Below are 15,290 nucleotides of genomic sequence, written 5' to 3'. Positions count from 1 at the left end.
ATTACCTGTGTGAGCTGTGGTCCGAGATTTCATCTGGGAAAGACAAGCGTGGCTGGAGGGCAGTGGTTCTCACCGGGCTGCTTCGTCCATGCTTAGTGATCTCCAGTGAGCGCAGAGTAAGGAGTCCAAAGAAATAAACTTCGTGCCAGTGCAAGAGAATGAGCTTGGGATCAAGGAAGAATAGCCAGACAGGACTGTCTGGAATCCTGAGGTAGCCTGTAGAATTCCATTTGAAAGTCTTTTAAAAGAGGCTTTTGTTTTTTGTTTTTCTGTTCTCAGGAAAGACATCATTGTAGCTCTACCCACAGGTAGAGGACAAGGTGACTTCTTATCCCTTTTCTAGACCACCTGACACTAAGAGTTTCATCCTTGGGTCCATACTTCATGGTTCTCATCCATTCAATAAGTAAACAAGCTCTTTACCTAACGGGTCTAAGAAACATATTAGTGTCACTTTGACCCTAGTTCACTTCCCATGGGCACCGTCTAGCATTGCTGCTAAACTTATCAAGAACTGATGCTTACATTATAGAACTAGTGACTACTGCCCTGTATCTCTAAGAATTTTTACATGCTCAAGCATGGTTTGAGAATTTGACCTTAAACTTGCCTTTTATATGGCAGGAACTAAGATTGCACCTGCCCCTAGGTTAAAAAAAAAATATTAATCAAATCATTCTAAAGTTTGTAACTATTAACCTTCATTTAGTCTGTATTATTAATAGTTACTAAAATTTTTCACATGATTTCCAGCTGTCTAACCACTTAGCTCATTTGCAGTTAAACCAGGGACAGCCACAGAAGTTACTAAGTGCCCTCTCCTCAACAGTCCTCATTGAACATTATATTTTGGGGGGCTCACTTCTGGCTTATTGGCACCATTCAGCTCTCAATTTAATGAAGGTATCAACGTGAAGACACAGAGTCTTTGGAGCTATTAACTGTTCAAGGTTGAAAGGGCACCAAATGGAGACACTGGATATTTTATTTAAAAAAAATCAGGCCAGGTGTGATGGCTCACACCTGTAATCCTAGCACTTTGGGAGGCAGAGGAAGGAGGATCGCTTGAGGCCCGGAGTTCCCTGGCCTGTTAGGAACTAGGCTGCACAGCAGGTAAGCAGCAGGCAGGTGAGTGAAACTTCATCTGTATCTACAGCTGCTCCCTGTTGGTCCCATCGCTGCTTAAGCTCCACCACCTGTCAGATCAGTGGCAGCATTAGATTCTGCATTATGGTGAGTTGTATGATTTTTTCATTATATGTTATAATGTAATGATAATAGAAATAAGGTGCACAACAAATGTGATGCACTCGAATCATCCAGAAACCATCTCCCCCACCCCACCCCATCCGTGGAAAAATTGTCTTCTGTGGAACCAGCCCCTGGTGCCAGAAAGGTTGGGGACCACTGCCTTAGGGCATCTTTTTGTACTTTCATGTCCTATGATTAAGGGCAATGGAAAACCACAACAACCCAATGCAGGCCAGCTAATAGCCCAGATTTCCCAGGAATGTAGGTTTGGGTCATTCCACCAACCAAAGAACCGCAACCAGCTGAGATCCTTGCTGAGGGCAAAGGGACTATAGAATGTTTAGCAGAAGAAGATAGTTTAAACACCAGCTATCACCATGTGACTAGTTGCAGAAACAAGAGCTCCAATAGTTTTTTGTTTTTGTTTTTTTTGAGAGAGTATCACTCTGTTGTCCAGTCTAGAGTGCCATGGCATCAGCCTAGCTCACAACAACCTCAAACTCCGGGGCTCAAGAAATCCTAAGCCTCCCAAGTAGCTGGGACTACAGGCATGTGCCACCATGCCCGGCTCATTTCTTCTACACATTTTTAGTTGGCCAATTAATTTCTTTCTATTTTTAGTAGAGACAGGGGTCTCGCTCTTGCTCAGGCTGGTTTCGAGGAACTCCTGACCTTGAGTGATCCGCCCACCTTGACCTCCCAGAGTGCTAGGGAGTGGCTACAGGCGTGAGCCACCGCGCCCAGCCAAGAGCTCCAGTAGTTTTGAGCTATTAGTTTTGAGCAATAGTTTCTTCCTTATCCAGTTATGAATATGTCTGTATATATATTAACTAAATACTTTTCTTCACTCTCCTTCCTCTTATCATCTAGCATAAGATATGTTAACATTTGTGCCCCCATATTATGCTGGAATAATAATAAAAAAATAAAAAAAGATATGATAATAACAGTTAACTTTATATCTCAGTATTTAAGTTACAGTATATCAAAGGAGAAGTGTGAGCGTCACCCAAGGACTTTGAATCTGCTTTTGAAGAATGGGTTAGTCTGTTTTCAGATGTAGGTAGGATGACTGTGTCATGTTAGTGCACATATGACTTTGGTATTGACTTTATTTGGAGAGGAAATACAGTTTTAAGGACACGTGGGTATGTGCCAAGTGGACAAAGGGTGGAGTGTGATGATCTTTTTGATGTGTCAACCTGGCTAGGCTGTAGTCCCCAGTTATTTAGTCAAACCCTAATGTTGCTTAATCGAACTGTTGCTGTGAAGGTATTTTATAGATGCAATTAAAGTCCACAGTCAGTTGACTTTTAAGTAAAGGAGATTATTCAAGATAATCTAGGTGGGCCAGGTTCAATAAATCGAAAGGTTTTAAAAGCAGGGCTGAGGCTTTTCTGAGAGAAGAAGTTCCACCTGTGGACAGCAGCTTCAGTCCGTGCCCAGGAGTTCTAGGCTGTTCTTCCTGACGACTTGCCTTATAGATTTCAGACTCGCTTAGCCAGCCCCCACCTGGTGTGAGCCAATTCCTTGCAATATATCATATGTGATATATATAAATATATGAAATATCTATCTATCTGTCTCCTACCGATCCTGTTTCTATAATTGAAGCCCTCAGGTGTCCCTGAAGGTTGTGTTTCACCCATCAGTGTTGCCAGCCAGGCCCAGCACCTTTCCTACAGGTGTCGGATGCTCAGTAAAATGTGTGGCACTGACATGATTTTGATGTGTTCGGCTTCGATGTAGAGGTATCCTGTGCGGAGGTAGTTTGCACTAAATATGCAGGGCCGGGTAGCAGGCAGCTCCCCTGCCGGGATTTTCCACTCGAAGTCGGAACACCCTCTGAAACTCAAGTGGCAGAAGCTGACAGTGAAGGGAGCCACCACCCACACATCTTCCTGTATGTGGGAGAAATGTGGCCAAACACTGAGTCTTCACAGCGAAAACCATCGCTGCCTCTGTTACTATTTCTGAATGCTGTCTGATTTCTCCTGTGAGTTGTGAAACACATAAAGGGGTGTTCCGACCAGTACACCCCTCAATCAACGTAGTTTTGAGAGATTGAAAGGGGCAGGGGTCAAGAAACAGCCATATTGTTGTCATTTTAATTGACAGGTCCTTGCCTAGACTTAGGTAAATCGAGCCTATTTCAGGAAATGCTGTCTGGGCACATCCTGTCCACCCTGCTACAAGGCAGCACATGTGTTCCTGAAAATCAACATACTTTGCAAAATCACAAAATGAGAACCACAGGGCTCACAGGGGAAGTGGGGGTGTAGTACTGCACCCAAAAATACATTGGCGATATATTAAAAAAGGATAGGAATCCGACAAAAAAATGTGACCTGGCTTTACACATGTCAGATGGCTAAGAAATACAAAAAGACAACAAACGTGGCACTTTACCTTGAAGAAGCCCTGAAGTTTGCCTGTGGACTGGGGCACCGGCAGACTTTCAGCTCCTGTGCTGTTGTGGGGCGGGGTGGAAAGAGGGTCAGCCGAAACGGGACAGTCACCTGTAAGGCCGCATGCGGGCAGGCGTATCTCACGACACAGGGAGCAATCTGAAGTAGCCAGAAGATAGTTGGGGTCACGCACATGTGTGTGTGCGCGTTTTGTCTTATTTCTACACAGCTCAGTTCAGCTGGGGGCAGTTTTCTGCATTCACCTCGTGTCTTGTGGGTAAGATAGCATTTATCAGTCATGCTGGAACAAATTTGCATTTTCAGAACCAGTTGATTGTGAGACTGACTGCATAGCATCAAGAGGTGACTGTCCTTTATCTGTACTTTCAAAATCCCTAAAGTCCTTTGTAAGTTTAGCACAAATTCAGTTGTTGGCAAAGCATTTTTTTTTTTTTTTTGAGACAGAGTCTCACTCTGTTGCCCAGGCTAGAGTGAGTGCTGTGGCGTCAGCCTAGCTCACAGCAACCTCAATCTCCCGGGCTCAAGCGATCCTCCTGCCTCAGCCTCCCGAGTAGCTGGGACTACAGGCATGCACCACCGTGCCCGGCTAAATTTTTTCTATATATATTAGTTGGCCAATTAATTTCTTTCTACTTTTAGTAGAGACAGGGGTCTTGCTCAGGCTGGTTTCGAACTCCTGACCTCGAGCAATCCGCCCGCCTCGGCCTCCCAGAGTGCTAGGATTACAGGCGTTTGCCACCATGCTCGGCCAAGTTGTTGGCAAAGCTTAATAGGGAATATTGATGTTTTCCCCAAATACTGCATTTAATTATAAAGTGCTGCTGCAGACTCCTTGAGGATCTGAATACACCTTTATACGATGTGAAAAATTCTGATTTCTGAAACACATCTGGCCCTGAGAGAGTAGGGAGCAGTAGATCTGTATTTTGAGCATCTGCGTGGTGTCAGGCACCATGATGCGTGTGCAGGTGCAGACACGGACGAGGCATGGTTGCTGGGACACACGGGGAACAGCCGTCCTGCGGGGCCACCGCACGCCTTGCCACACTGCAGTGACAAAAGCAGAGAACGGAGGAGGGAGTCATTCATTTAGGAGGGCTTTCTAGGGCCTGCGACACCCGGACCGTGTCTGGGGGCAGTGCTTGCAAGTTCTCTAGGCAGAGGAGAAAGGCATTCCAGGTGAGGAACACGTGCAGATGTGCAAAGGCACAGAGCTTCAGAACAGCAGATCTAAGGAGATGGCTTTAATGTCGTACGACTGTAGCGTGGTGTATTGTTTGCTACCACAGGCTGGGTGGCTTAAACAATACGAATTTGCTTCCTCGTGGTTCTGGAGTCCAAGATCAAGATGTCAACGGTATTGGTTTCTTCTGAGGCCTTTTCCTTGACTTGTAGATGGCCATCTTCTTCTATGTTTTCACATGGTTTTGTGTGTGTGTGTGTGTGTGTGTGTGTGTGTATCTCTTCCTCTTATGAGGGCACCTGTCATATTGGATTAGGGCCCACCTTAATGACCTTATTTAACCTTAACCACCCTTTAAAGACCCTGTCTCCACATAGTCACCTTCTGAGGTTAAAGTCACATCAGGACTTTGACCATGTGAACTCGGGGGGGACACAGTGCAGCCCGTAGTGCCTGGTGTGGCGGAAGAGAAGCATGAGCCTGGCCCTGTCTTTTCATTTTCAAATCAGCACAGCAGCAAATATCCTCCCTCCATGCTTTCTCCAGAAAAAGAGAAAGCTATTCCTTTTTCCTCTCATCACTGGACAATGCTCTCCCCCTCCCCCCCAACCCTCCCTCTGGAAGTAGAGTCTCAGCCCATCTTGTCACATGGCACTGGGGTGCACAGCCCATCCGCCGTGTTGCCAGCTCCTTTGTTGTAATTGAAATATACTAGGATTATGGGGTCCGGTGAAATTGTGATAGCACAGAGTGTCACAGAGTTTTGTCCAGTCATCTTTTTTAACTTAACCATTACTCCTCAAAGCTATTCAGATGTTCCAGAGTTAACACCACAAAATTCCCCTTAAATTAGTAAAAATTATAGGATTCAAGCAATTGCTGTATACCATGTCCTAATTTATTATATGGTATTTACATGCATGTTGGAAATTAGAAGTTGGCCTGACGTTACATTGAGTTTATTTAACTAATGAAATCCAAAATGTTTTGGTCAACTCACTCATGCCTACTGGGCAGTGTGCTCTGGGCTTTAGCAGAGCGGTGTGTGTGTGTTTGTGTGTATACAATATATGGTACCCAAAGAAACTCAACGATGTTTGAAAGAAACAATGAAGACTGTTTCCCAAATGTGTTCGGAGGAACCCTAGTCATGATGGTTGTCAAGAAAGTCAAGTTTCCATGGCTAAACAAAACTTCCAAGGCCAGACTTCCAAACAAGCTTAGGAAGCACTGTATCTTCTCTGCTCTTTGGAGAACAAAACCAACAGCAGCATATTTAAGACCCTGAAAGTTCTATAGTAAAGAAACATATTTAACTTCATTTTACCTGGGTTCTCAAATGTACTGAAAAACTCCAGACTGAGACATTTGTAATGCTTAAAATGAACCATCATCGAAAATTTCCGTTTCTCATCTGAAAGCATATCATAGAAATCCACTGCAGGGGAATTGGATGCTTTTATTATTTTAGGTTTAGAAATGAAAATGTAGGAATTTCATCCTTATGACAAATGGAAAGTGAATCAGATTTGCTTGACTTGCCCAGTGATTTTTAATTTTTAGACTCTTCTATATAAACTAGTAATTATGATGATGCAGCCATCCGATGGTATGCAATTATACCCATGGAATAATGGATAATGAGCACTCTTTTAAATGAAAAAAAAAAAGCCCTAAAGTAATTATTGGATGATGAAAATAAATTAATTCAATTCAGTACTTAAAAAATGAAAATTACCATGATCCGTGAAGCAGTATATATGTATGTATAGGTTCTTTCATATGGAAAAATACAAAAGAAGAATGCCGAAATATTAAGAAAATATGGTGCCCACTGCTTTTTCTCCTATAAATTCACTCTTACAGCTTAAGATGGCAAATTTCTAGAGAGGCTGGTTAGCACATGCCGGAGAAGTTGGGATCAGGATTCAGGTACTTACCCGGTCTCTGGGGCCCACACACTTGACCCTTCACTAGAACCGCAGCCAGTAGAAAAAACCAAATCCAGCACTAATTAATATCTCTCCTTCTCCTTCCCCCCCTTCTTCCCAGTTCCCCAGCTACCCAATAAGTAAATTTTGTGTTGTAAGATTCTAAAATGCCGTCTCCAATACTCTAATGTTGGCAGATACTTCGCTAAACTCTATTCCTATATAGCAGTTGTGTTTTGGAACATCTCACATGAGCATTGCAGAAGTGCTGTTTTACTACCCATCTGTGTACCACAAAAATATTCTCAATAGCAGTTGGTGTTATTTGTCAAGAAATTGCCGCAACTGATGACCATGCACTTAATCCAGTTGATTCTATGGAGACAGACTGCTCACACTGCCTGCCCCAGCTCCATAAATGGATCGTAAAACAGTTTATTTAATGGATATTAATAGACATAGGCTCAGATTTCCATAATGGTCATGTGACACAGAACTGTAAATGTTTCGTCACTTGCTTTTTGGAAATAAGAGATCTTATATTAGAGACTATAAAATGGGGAGACAGATAGGAATATAACCTCTTCCCTAATTTATAAAATTGCATTTCCTATTAATGTCACTTAAGTTTTGCTGTCTAAATGTAGGGAGGGCCTAAATGTAATTACCGAGTGTTTTCATAAAGTTAATCCTAAAAAATTAAGTGCTACCGTCAATAATAAAATAATCATAGAATAAACTGTTAATTTTTATTTATCATTTAAGGACATTTATGACATGAAGTATTAATGTTATTAATTTTGGAAATGGAGGAAGGGGGAAATTATTTTTCATAACTGAGATGTCACCAAATACTAAGACTTGGGAGTGGACTTCTTTTTTTTTTTGAGACAGAGTCTCACTCTGTTGCCCGGGCTAGAGTGCTGTGGCGTCAGCCTAGCTCACAGCAACCTCAAACTCCTGGGCTCAAGCGATCCTTCTGCCTCAACCTCTTGAGTAGCTTGGACTGCAGGCATGCACCACCATGCCCGGCTAATTTTTTCTATATATTTTAATTTAATTAAAATTAATTTCTTTCTATTTATAGTAGAGACGGGATCTTGCTCTTACTCAGGCTGGTCTCGAACTCCTGAGCTCAAACGATCTACCCAACCTTGACCTCCCAGAGTGCTAGGATTACAGGCGAAGCCACTGCCCGGCCGGGAGCAGACTTCTAATGAAAGCCTCCAAAGAGAAATTCGTGCTTGTAGGACTTAGAATCGTTTTTTACTCCTGGCAGGAAGGATTGGTAGGAGAGTCCGGTTAGGTTTTACTGTTCTTTTACCTTCCTGGTAGTAGCCAGGGCATTGCTGAGTCAGCGTTCCCGTCATTCATGAGAAGTGCACTCGCTGACTCTTGGACTTTGTCCCATCCTCCAGGATGGTGCATGTATACTCACTCATGCCAGTTATTGCCCATAAATGAGCAGCACAGAGCAGTAGCGTGCCTATGTCACAAGCTGTCCCTCAAGCAGCCTGGCTCTGTAAACGGGTCACCTGAAGGAGGACGCTCTGTGCTTGCAGGAGTCCCCTCTGTTCTCAGAGTTCAGGCTTCCATATCCTGGTTTCCTCTCCAAGACTGTCTTTTTTGCATCCGTGTGTTTGGATTTAGCTCCTTCAGGTCCTGTGTACTTTCTGTCTCCCCCAACGATAGGGCCAATGCCACAGATATTTGATAAGGAAGCTGCCACCATTCAGAGCTCAACTGGGCATCACCAAAGCCACCTTGACTCTACGGCCGTGATCATTTTTCCCCCCATCAATAAACTCTAACACAATCTACAATTCTCTGCTTAGCTTAAAAGCTAGATCTGTGGACCCAGGCAGGGGTAATGATGTCATAAGTGATATTTTTAGAATTTTGTTGCCGTCCTTTGATTAGAAATTTGGGGGTTAGATATTGAGAAAAAGACAGTTGATGTTAAAGGAAAAAAAAGAAAGAATTTTACATTGGAAATAAGTGGAAATATAATATAAATCACTATTTGACCGTTTATTATGATGCTGCCAAACCTAAAAATCAGATCCTTTACATATTTTCAGCAGTGGACAGTTGTAGAGGAAGTACTCAACTTATTTCATTTGTCAGTGCCAAAGATCAGTCACACTGCAGCGGTCCCCAACCTTTTTGGCGCCAGGGACCGGTTTCGTGGAAGACAGTTTTTCCACGGACCAATGGGGGGGGGGAGGCGCAGCAGAGGGATGGTTTCAGGATGATCCAAACACATTACCTTTACTGTGCACTTTATTTCTGTTATTATTACATTGTAATTAATATGTCGTGAAATAATTATACAGCCCAGCCTAATGCAGAATCTAATGTCACCGCCGATCGGACAGGAGGCGGAGCTCAGGCGGTGATGGGAGCGACGGGGAGAGGCTGTAAATACAGATGAGGCTTCGATTGCTCACTTGCCGCTCTCCTGTGTGCGGTAGTGGTCCCTGGCCCAGGGCTTGGGGACTGCAGGGCCATAGAATTATGTAATGATACCTGTGGTGCTTGATAGAATGTTTTTAAATCCAAATTTTTAAAAATGGACTTATATAAGGTCATTCTTTTGACACTTGTCTGATGTTCTTGGATGGTCTTCAAAAACTATTGATTATAATTTTTAAAAATTATCCCTTGGAGATTTTTACTCATGAGAACCGAAACAAAGTAGATGTCATGAAAATCACTGGCCTGTATTCACTTCTGAATAAATAACCACTAAAAACATACAAACATTCTGAAATCAAACCCTCCATGGCTTTTGTTTGTTTAACCATTTTAAGTGATACGATTTCAGTTGTGTTGCACACTTCTTGTCTTTTAGATAATACACGGTGAAAATAATTTAACTCTTTTTTGAGGACTGTGTGCTTAGCACAGTGCCTTATGTATAGGAGGCACCTGATATGTTATAAAATCCTTTCCTGTTAAATGTGATCTAATACAACATTGGAATCAGGGAACTACTGAAGTTTGAAGGTCTGTTTGCACCTGTACTAATGATCCCAGACTGTAGTCTTTTTTGTAATTGGTGATCATTCTGTCTGCTTTCTCAGTGCCTTATGCTACTGTGTAGGGTCAAGGGGTCTGAACCACTTCCTCACATCAAATTTTCTGGGACGTCTCAGTAAGGCCAGAACTGAAGCTCAGCAGAGGAAATGAGATGTCCAGCTCGTTACATCGTTAACTTCATTTGTATACTCAGATCCCTCTAGATTCTGGCCAGTAGAACCTGGGGCCAACAGTCAGCTGGGGAGGATGGTGGGAGTGGGCGTGTACTTTTTTATTTATTTATTTATTTTTTTGAGACAGAGTCTCACTCTGTTGCCCAGGCTAGAGTAAGTGCCGTGGCGTCAGCCTCGCTCACAGCAACCTCCAACTCCTGGGCTCAACCGATCCTCCTGCCTCAGCCGCCCAAGTAGCTGGGACTACAGGCATGCACCACCATGCCCAGCTAATTTATTCTATATATATTAGTTGGCCAAGTAATTTCTTTCTATTTTTAGTAGAGACGGGGTCTTGCTCTTGCTCAGGCTATTTTCGAACTCCTGACCTTGAGCGATCCTCCCGCCTCGGCCTCCCAGAGTGCTAGGATTACAGGCATGAGCCACTGCGCCTGGCCAGGTGTGTGCATTATGGGCAGGTATTTTTTTATTCACAGTGTAAAGCTTCTATCTTTCCTTCTCCTTCAAAACTTCTGACACCCTCTTCAAAGGTACGTTTCCCAAGACACAGGCTGTTATTTCATGTCTCCATGTCTCAGTTTCCACATCTGTTAAATGGGGATGTTAATAGTATCCACTTAATAGGGTTATTGTGAGAATTAACTGAGTTAATATTTATAATGTTCTTAGAGCCATGGTACATAGTAAGGGTTAAACAATTTGAAAAAAAAAAGATTATCAGACCACTGGATAAGAGGTTCTTAAAGCTTCTTTAAAAACAGAGAAAGATCTGAGAAGATACTTCATCTAGGGGAGGGTGATTCACACTTCCTTTTGCAAGGTGGAGAAATGTGAAGGAATTTGTATCCAAAGGAGCAGAACTGAAAGGCATTACCTAAAACATCTGTAGCAAATGTTGGCAGCGAGCCTAGGTCCCGACTGGATGAAGTAATATATGGGAAGATGCTCATAGCAACTCCTTTGGGGCTCTTCATCGTAAACTCTAAGAGCAGACAAGAGAAATAACCTGGAAATATATGGGGATAGAGGGAATTGGGGTCAAAGCTTATGCCAAGAGTTAACAGTTGTCTTCTGTATCCAATAAAGGCCAAAACAGAATGCTTCTCAACGAGATGATGTGTATTATATATATAAGTTTTTGTAAACACCTGTCTGACTTACGTGCATTTCTCAGCTTCGTCCACAGAGAGGGGCACGGGCCATCTGCTTTGTTTAAGAAAGCAGGCATGACCTTTGGGTCCCACGTGCAAAGGGGTGCTGTGTTGGCCACCATGAAGCTTGGAGCCTCTTCTTGTTCTCCCCAGACGTTTCTTGCGAGCCTGGGGGACAGGGGACTCAGCATGCTCTTGGCTCGTGCTCCGCCACTGTGCACGGGCCGCCTCGGGGCTGGTCCCGACATTCCTGGCACAGGGCTTGGCTGCTCCCCGGGCCGCGGCTGCCCTTTGCCCAGCTGCCTTGGCCAGAGGCGTTCAGCTGTAATTCGCTCCTAGGCTCCGAGGTGCAGCCCCGCCACACTGCAACGTGTGTTCCTCTTGTCGTCCGCAGACAAGAAGAAGGGGGGCAAATTCCAGCCGTTTAAGAAGCTGTTTGGCAAAAGGAGAAAGAAAGACGCATCATCGTCGGCCCGGGAGGAGTCGGTGGGGAAGAAGAGTGACTCTCACCAGAGTGTCAGCAATGGGACTTTCTCTTCGGATGAGGAGGCGCTGGAGGACGGTCTAAGGTAATAGCTTGGCTTGCTTTTCAGGTCTTTGGTGGCGTCCCAGGGCGGGGGGATGGGATCCCAAAGGAGGTAGGCGCTGGTTTTGGTTTCAGCAGACAGGAGAGAATCACAGACGCGTTCCATCTCTGGGAAGGGGACGACTCGGGGCGTTCTGTCACCTTGGAGAGTTCGCAAACGAGTCCGACCTCCGTTCCCTGTGCACGCAGGTGTTCTGCTGTCCTCGCGGGTGGCAGGAGGCAGCACCTCACTGGCTCAGCTCCCCGGGGTTCCTCAGATGGGAGAAGACCGTGTCCTCGTGTGCCGTCACTTCCCGGAGAGACAGGGTGTCATGGGCTAGATGCTACGCCCTTGTTGAGGACGCAGACTGGGCACAGGTGGTCACCCTCGACCCCTGGCAGCTTCTGGAGGCTCGTCTGTGTTTGGACGACTCCTGCTCTTTGTTTTTCTCCCTCCCTCCCTCTCTTCCTTTCCCCGCCTCATAGAACACAGGCCCTAAATCTAGCTTTGACAGGGTCAGGGACTCGGGGCAGCAGGATCAGGAGGTACTTTCTCACCTGAGTTCCGGGAATCGAAGTCGCAGTCAGAGATGGTGAAACGCTCGTTCTGACAGCTCAGAAACCAGCTCCTCTGAGAAGCCTTTTGCAACCACCCGTCCTGATGTATTTGCCCTTGCCTGTGTTCCCCTGGCATCCTGCGCCTGGTCCAGCAAAGAACTTGTCACTTTCTGTGGAAACTGTTGATTTGCTTGCCTTTCTTGCTTGACTGTCAGTTCTTGAAGTCAGGAACCAGGTTTTATTCATGCTCAAAAAAAAAAGTGTCTTGTGAATGCCTGGCACTGTGCAAGTTAAGTTGAAGGACTAGATGGTATAATGTGTGATACTCTTGCTGTGTTTCAAGGACAAGGACAAAAACATCCTCTGTGGCACGTGTCAGTAAGTCAATTCTAGGAGACAGTACCACTGTGCCCGAATTACAAAACCCTTAACAAGCATTGCATGTTAAGCTTCACAGTGTTCGCCAGCAGCATTTGTTAGTCCTAAGCCTGACTCTTTCCTTGACATGCCAGTGTTTATTTTCTATTCTCTTTACCCTTTAGGGTAAGAAAACTGTTGAATTTAACCGAAGGGAAGGATTGCACTGAAAGGTGAACACAGCTAGCACTAACCCAACTGCTGGAGTGTCAGTACTGATATATATTTGAGCATTGTGCAGTATCAGCCAGTTGTGATTTGTATCAAATTCTTCAGTTGTAAAATAGGAATGTGAACTTTTTTTGCTGCACAGTAACAGAATGAGGAACACATACTAGGATATGACCAAGTATTAGTTTAAAACAAAATGAAATTGAGTCTGGAAAGTTCTCCTTTGGAAGGACAGACCTATGAAAAACACGACTCATCCTTCTTATAGTAGGTTGTGGTTTTTTCCAAGTCTGACTTCTAATTGAATCATGTTGGACTCTTAGAAGAGCCTGGACCCTGGTGGTTCTCTCCCCATTTAAGTCCTATATTCCATTACCTCTTAGGGTTTTCCTTAAGGTTTTAGATTTTACAAAGCCTTAGAAAATTCTACTTTGAATCAAATAGCTACATTTCTAATAATGTCACCTATTCTCATTATTGACTCCTGTTTGTAAACCTACATGTATGAGACGTGTACTATAGTTTAATTAAGCACTTGCTTTTATAATAAACTCTTCTTAGAAATGAGGAAGCCATAAGGATAAGCTTTGAACTATGAATTTTTTTAAATTTCACTTTCAGTATTTTAAGATAGAAACACAGAGCTGGGCGTGGTCATGTGTGGCTATCGTCCCAGCTACTCAGGAGGCTGAGGATCACATAAGCTCAGAAGTTCAAGGCTGTAATGTGTTAATGATTGTGCCTGTGAATAGCCACTGCACTCCAGCCTGGACAACACTGGGGGGGAAGATAGAAACACAAGAAAATAGAAGTAATTTATTAAAAATATGTATTCCCTCTTTCTAGGGAATTGACAATTAGAAAGTAATGTTACCCACAGAGTAAATATTTGCATGCATTGCTTACAGTATAGCCAAACTTCTGATCATGCACCCTATTTACAGATGGAGAAAATGAAGTATTGTTCCCACCAATTCTTGTGTTCTGTTCTCTGCTCGATGAATATGTTACTTTACATTGCGGTAATAATTCAAAAAACTTTTCTGTGCATCTTGTTCTCCAAAATGAACAGTTCTCACTAAAACACAAAACTCAAAATTCCACTAACATAATGTTGGGTAGAAATTCTAAAGAGGCAGATTTCAGCCCAATGTGAGGGCGAATTTCCTAATTACTAGAGCTGCTTAAAAACGGGAGGCTGGGCACGTGTGTGCAGGGCCTGTGAAGGTGGGATTTCTGCACCGGGCGGGAATTTTAGCTTTAAAGGAGTTGACCTTTAACATGCTGTCAAACCCCAAGAATCTATAATTCTAGAAATGTCTTCATGGCCAAGAATAGCTCCTTATTGATCTGGTCCTTCCGCTTGAAATTTTCCATTTCCTTTGAGCTTTTAAAGCATTCTGTTCTTTTCTCTATGTTAGAAGTCTTTATCTCTCCTAGGCTGCTGCTTTTAAAGTATATATTCCTTGGGTAAAGCGAAGCAATAGAAGATGATCAGTTTTTAACAATTTAATGTGAGTTCCTTTCTTAATTAAACACAACAAATATCATGTTTCCAGCAGTGTGTTAAGTAGACGTTACATTTAAAAAGGGGGTAACAGTCATCTTGGTAAATAGGTTTGGGAAATTCTGGGCAAAAAATAAATTAAATAGGAGCCTTTATCCTGTTAATTCCTAAGAAGTGGGATGTGTTAAGGAGCATTTTCAAGATTCCTTTGACCACAGACCCTGTTTTTACTGAGAATATGCCATAGCGTGTAGTAAAGCTACCACTAATTGAACTTAATACGATGTGTTTTGCATAGGTGAAGTCAGGTAATATTTACCATGACTCTTTAAAGCTGACAGCTCAAAGATGAGAAAACAAAGGCTAGAGAGTGACTTGCCTAAGGTCCTATAGCTGATAAGTCCCTGAGCCACTATTCAAGCACGAAAGAGTGCATTCTTAGGCAACTGCCCACTATTCTGCCTCTCAGGGAGGGTGCAGTCTCACTGAGGAGCTAGTCTCATGGCCCTGAGTTGTCATACTGGTCCTGGGTCGCTAGGTCAACCGTCCACCTGCCTCCAGCTGCCTGATTGAGGCTCTGCTACTCACTGGGACTTCACTTGTCCCGCTTCCAGTTTCTGTTGAACACCTAGCATTTATTGTATCATGCACAGCTACAGCACTACTTTATATTAAGTGCCAGCTGTAAGCACAGTGAGACATGAAGGGGCTTCAGAGCAGGTGAGCTCACTCTGGGGCTAGAGCAGTCAGGAAAGGGTTCAGGAATGAGGAGACCTTGAGCTGGCTCCAAAAACTATGGGCAGGACTTGGAGTAGCTGAGAGGCGAGGCATGAACCTGTCAGATGATGGCATGAGCAGAAACTTTCATGCAAGAATAAATGTGGCACCTAGAACAGGAGGGAAATTTCCAAC

The 15,290-nt window shown here is 43.7% G+C and overlaps 1 protein-coding gene across 2 annotated transcripts in view; it reads left to right on the top strand.

The window, feature by feature from the left end:
- Positions 1-15,290, top strand: part of CRACD (capping protein inhibiting regulator of actin dynamics) — a 211,424-nt gene that overhangs the window by 148,198 nt on the left and 47,936 nt on the right. For both annotated transcript variants that reach the window (XM_020285294.2, XM_075997892.1), the window contains exon 4: positions 11,555-11,729. The gene's annotated coding sequence lies outside the window, so the exon portion shown is untranslated. The remainder of the gene's footprint in view (positions 1-11,554; positions 11,730-15,290) is intronic.

Source organism: Microcebus murinus, chromosome 26 (genome assembly GCF_040939455.1).
Source record: "Microcebus murinus isolate Inina chromosome 26, M.murinus_Inina_mat1.0, whole genome shotgun sequence".
In the NCBI taxonomy this organism is placed as follows: domain Eukaryota; kingdom Metazoa; phylum Chordata; class Mammalia; order Primates; family Cheirogaleidae; genus Microcebus; species Microcebus murinus.
Note: the sequence above shows the minus strand (reverse complement) of the source record. Positions and strands in the feature narration are given on the sequence as shown.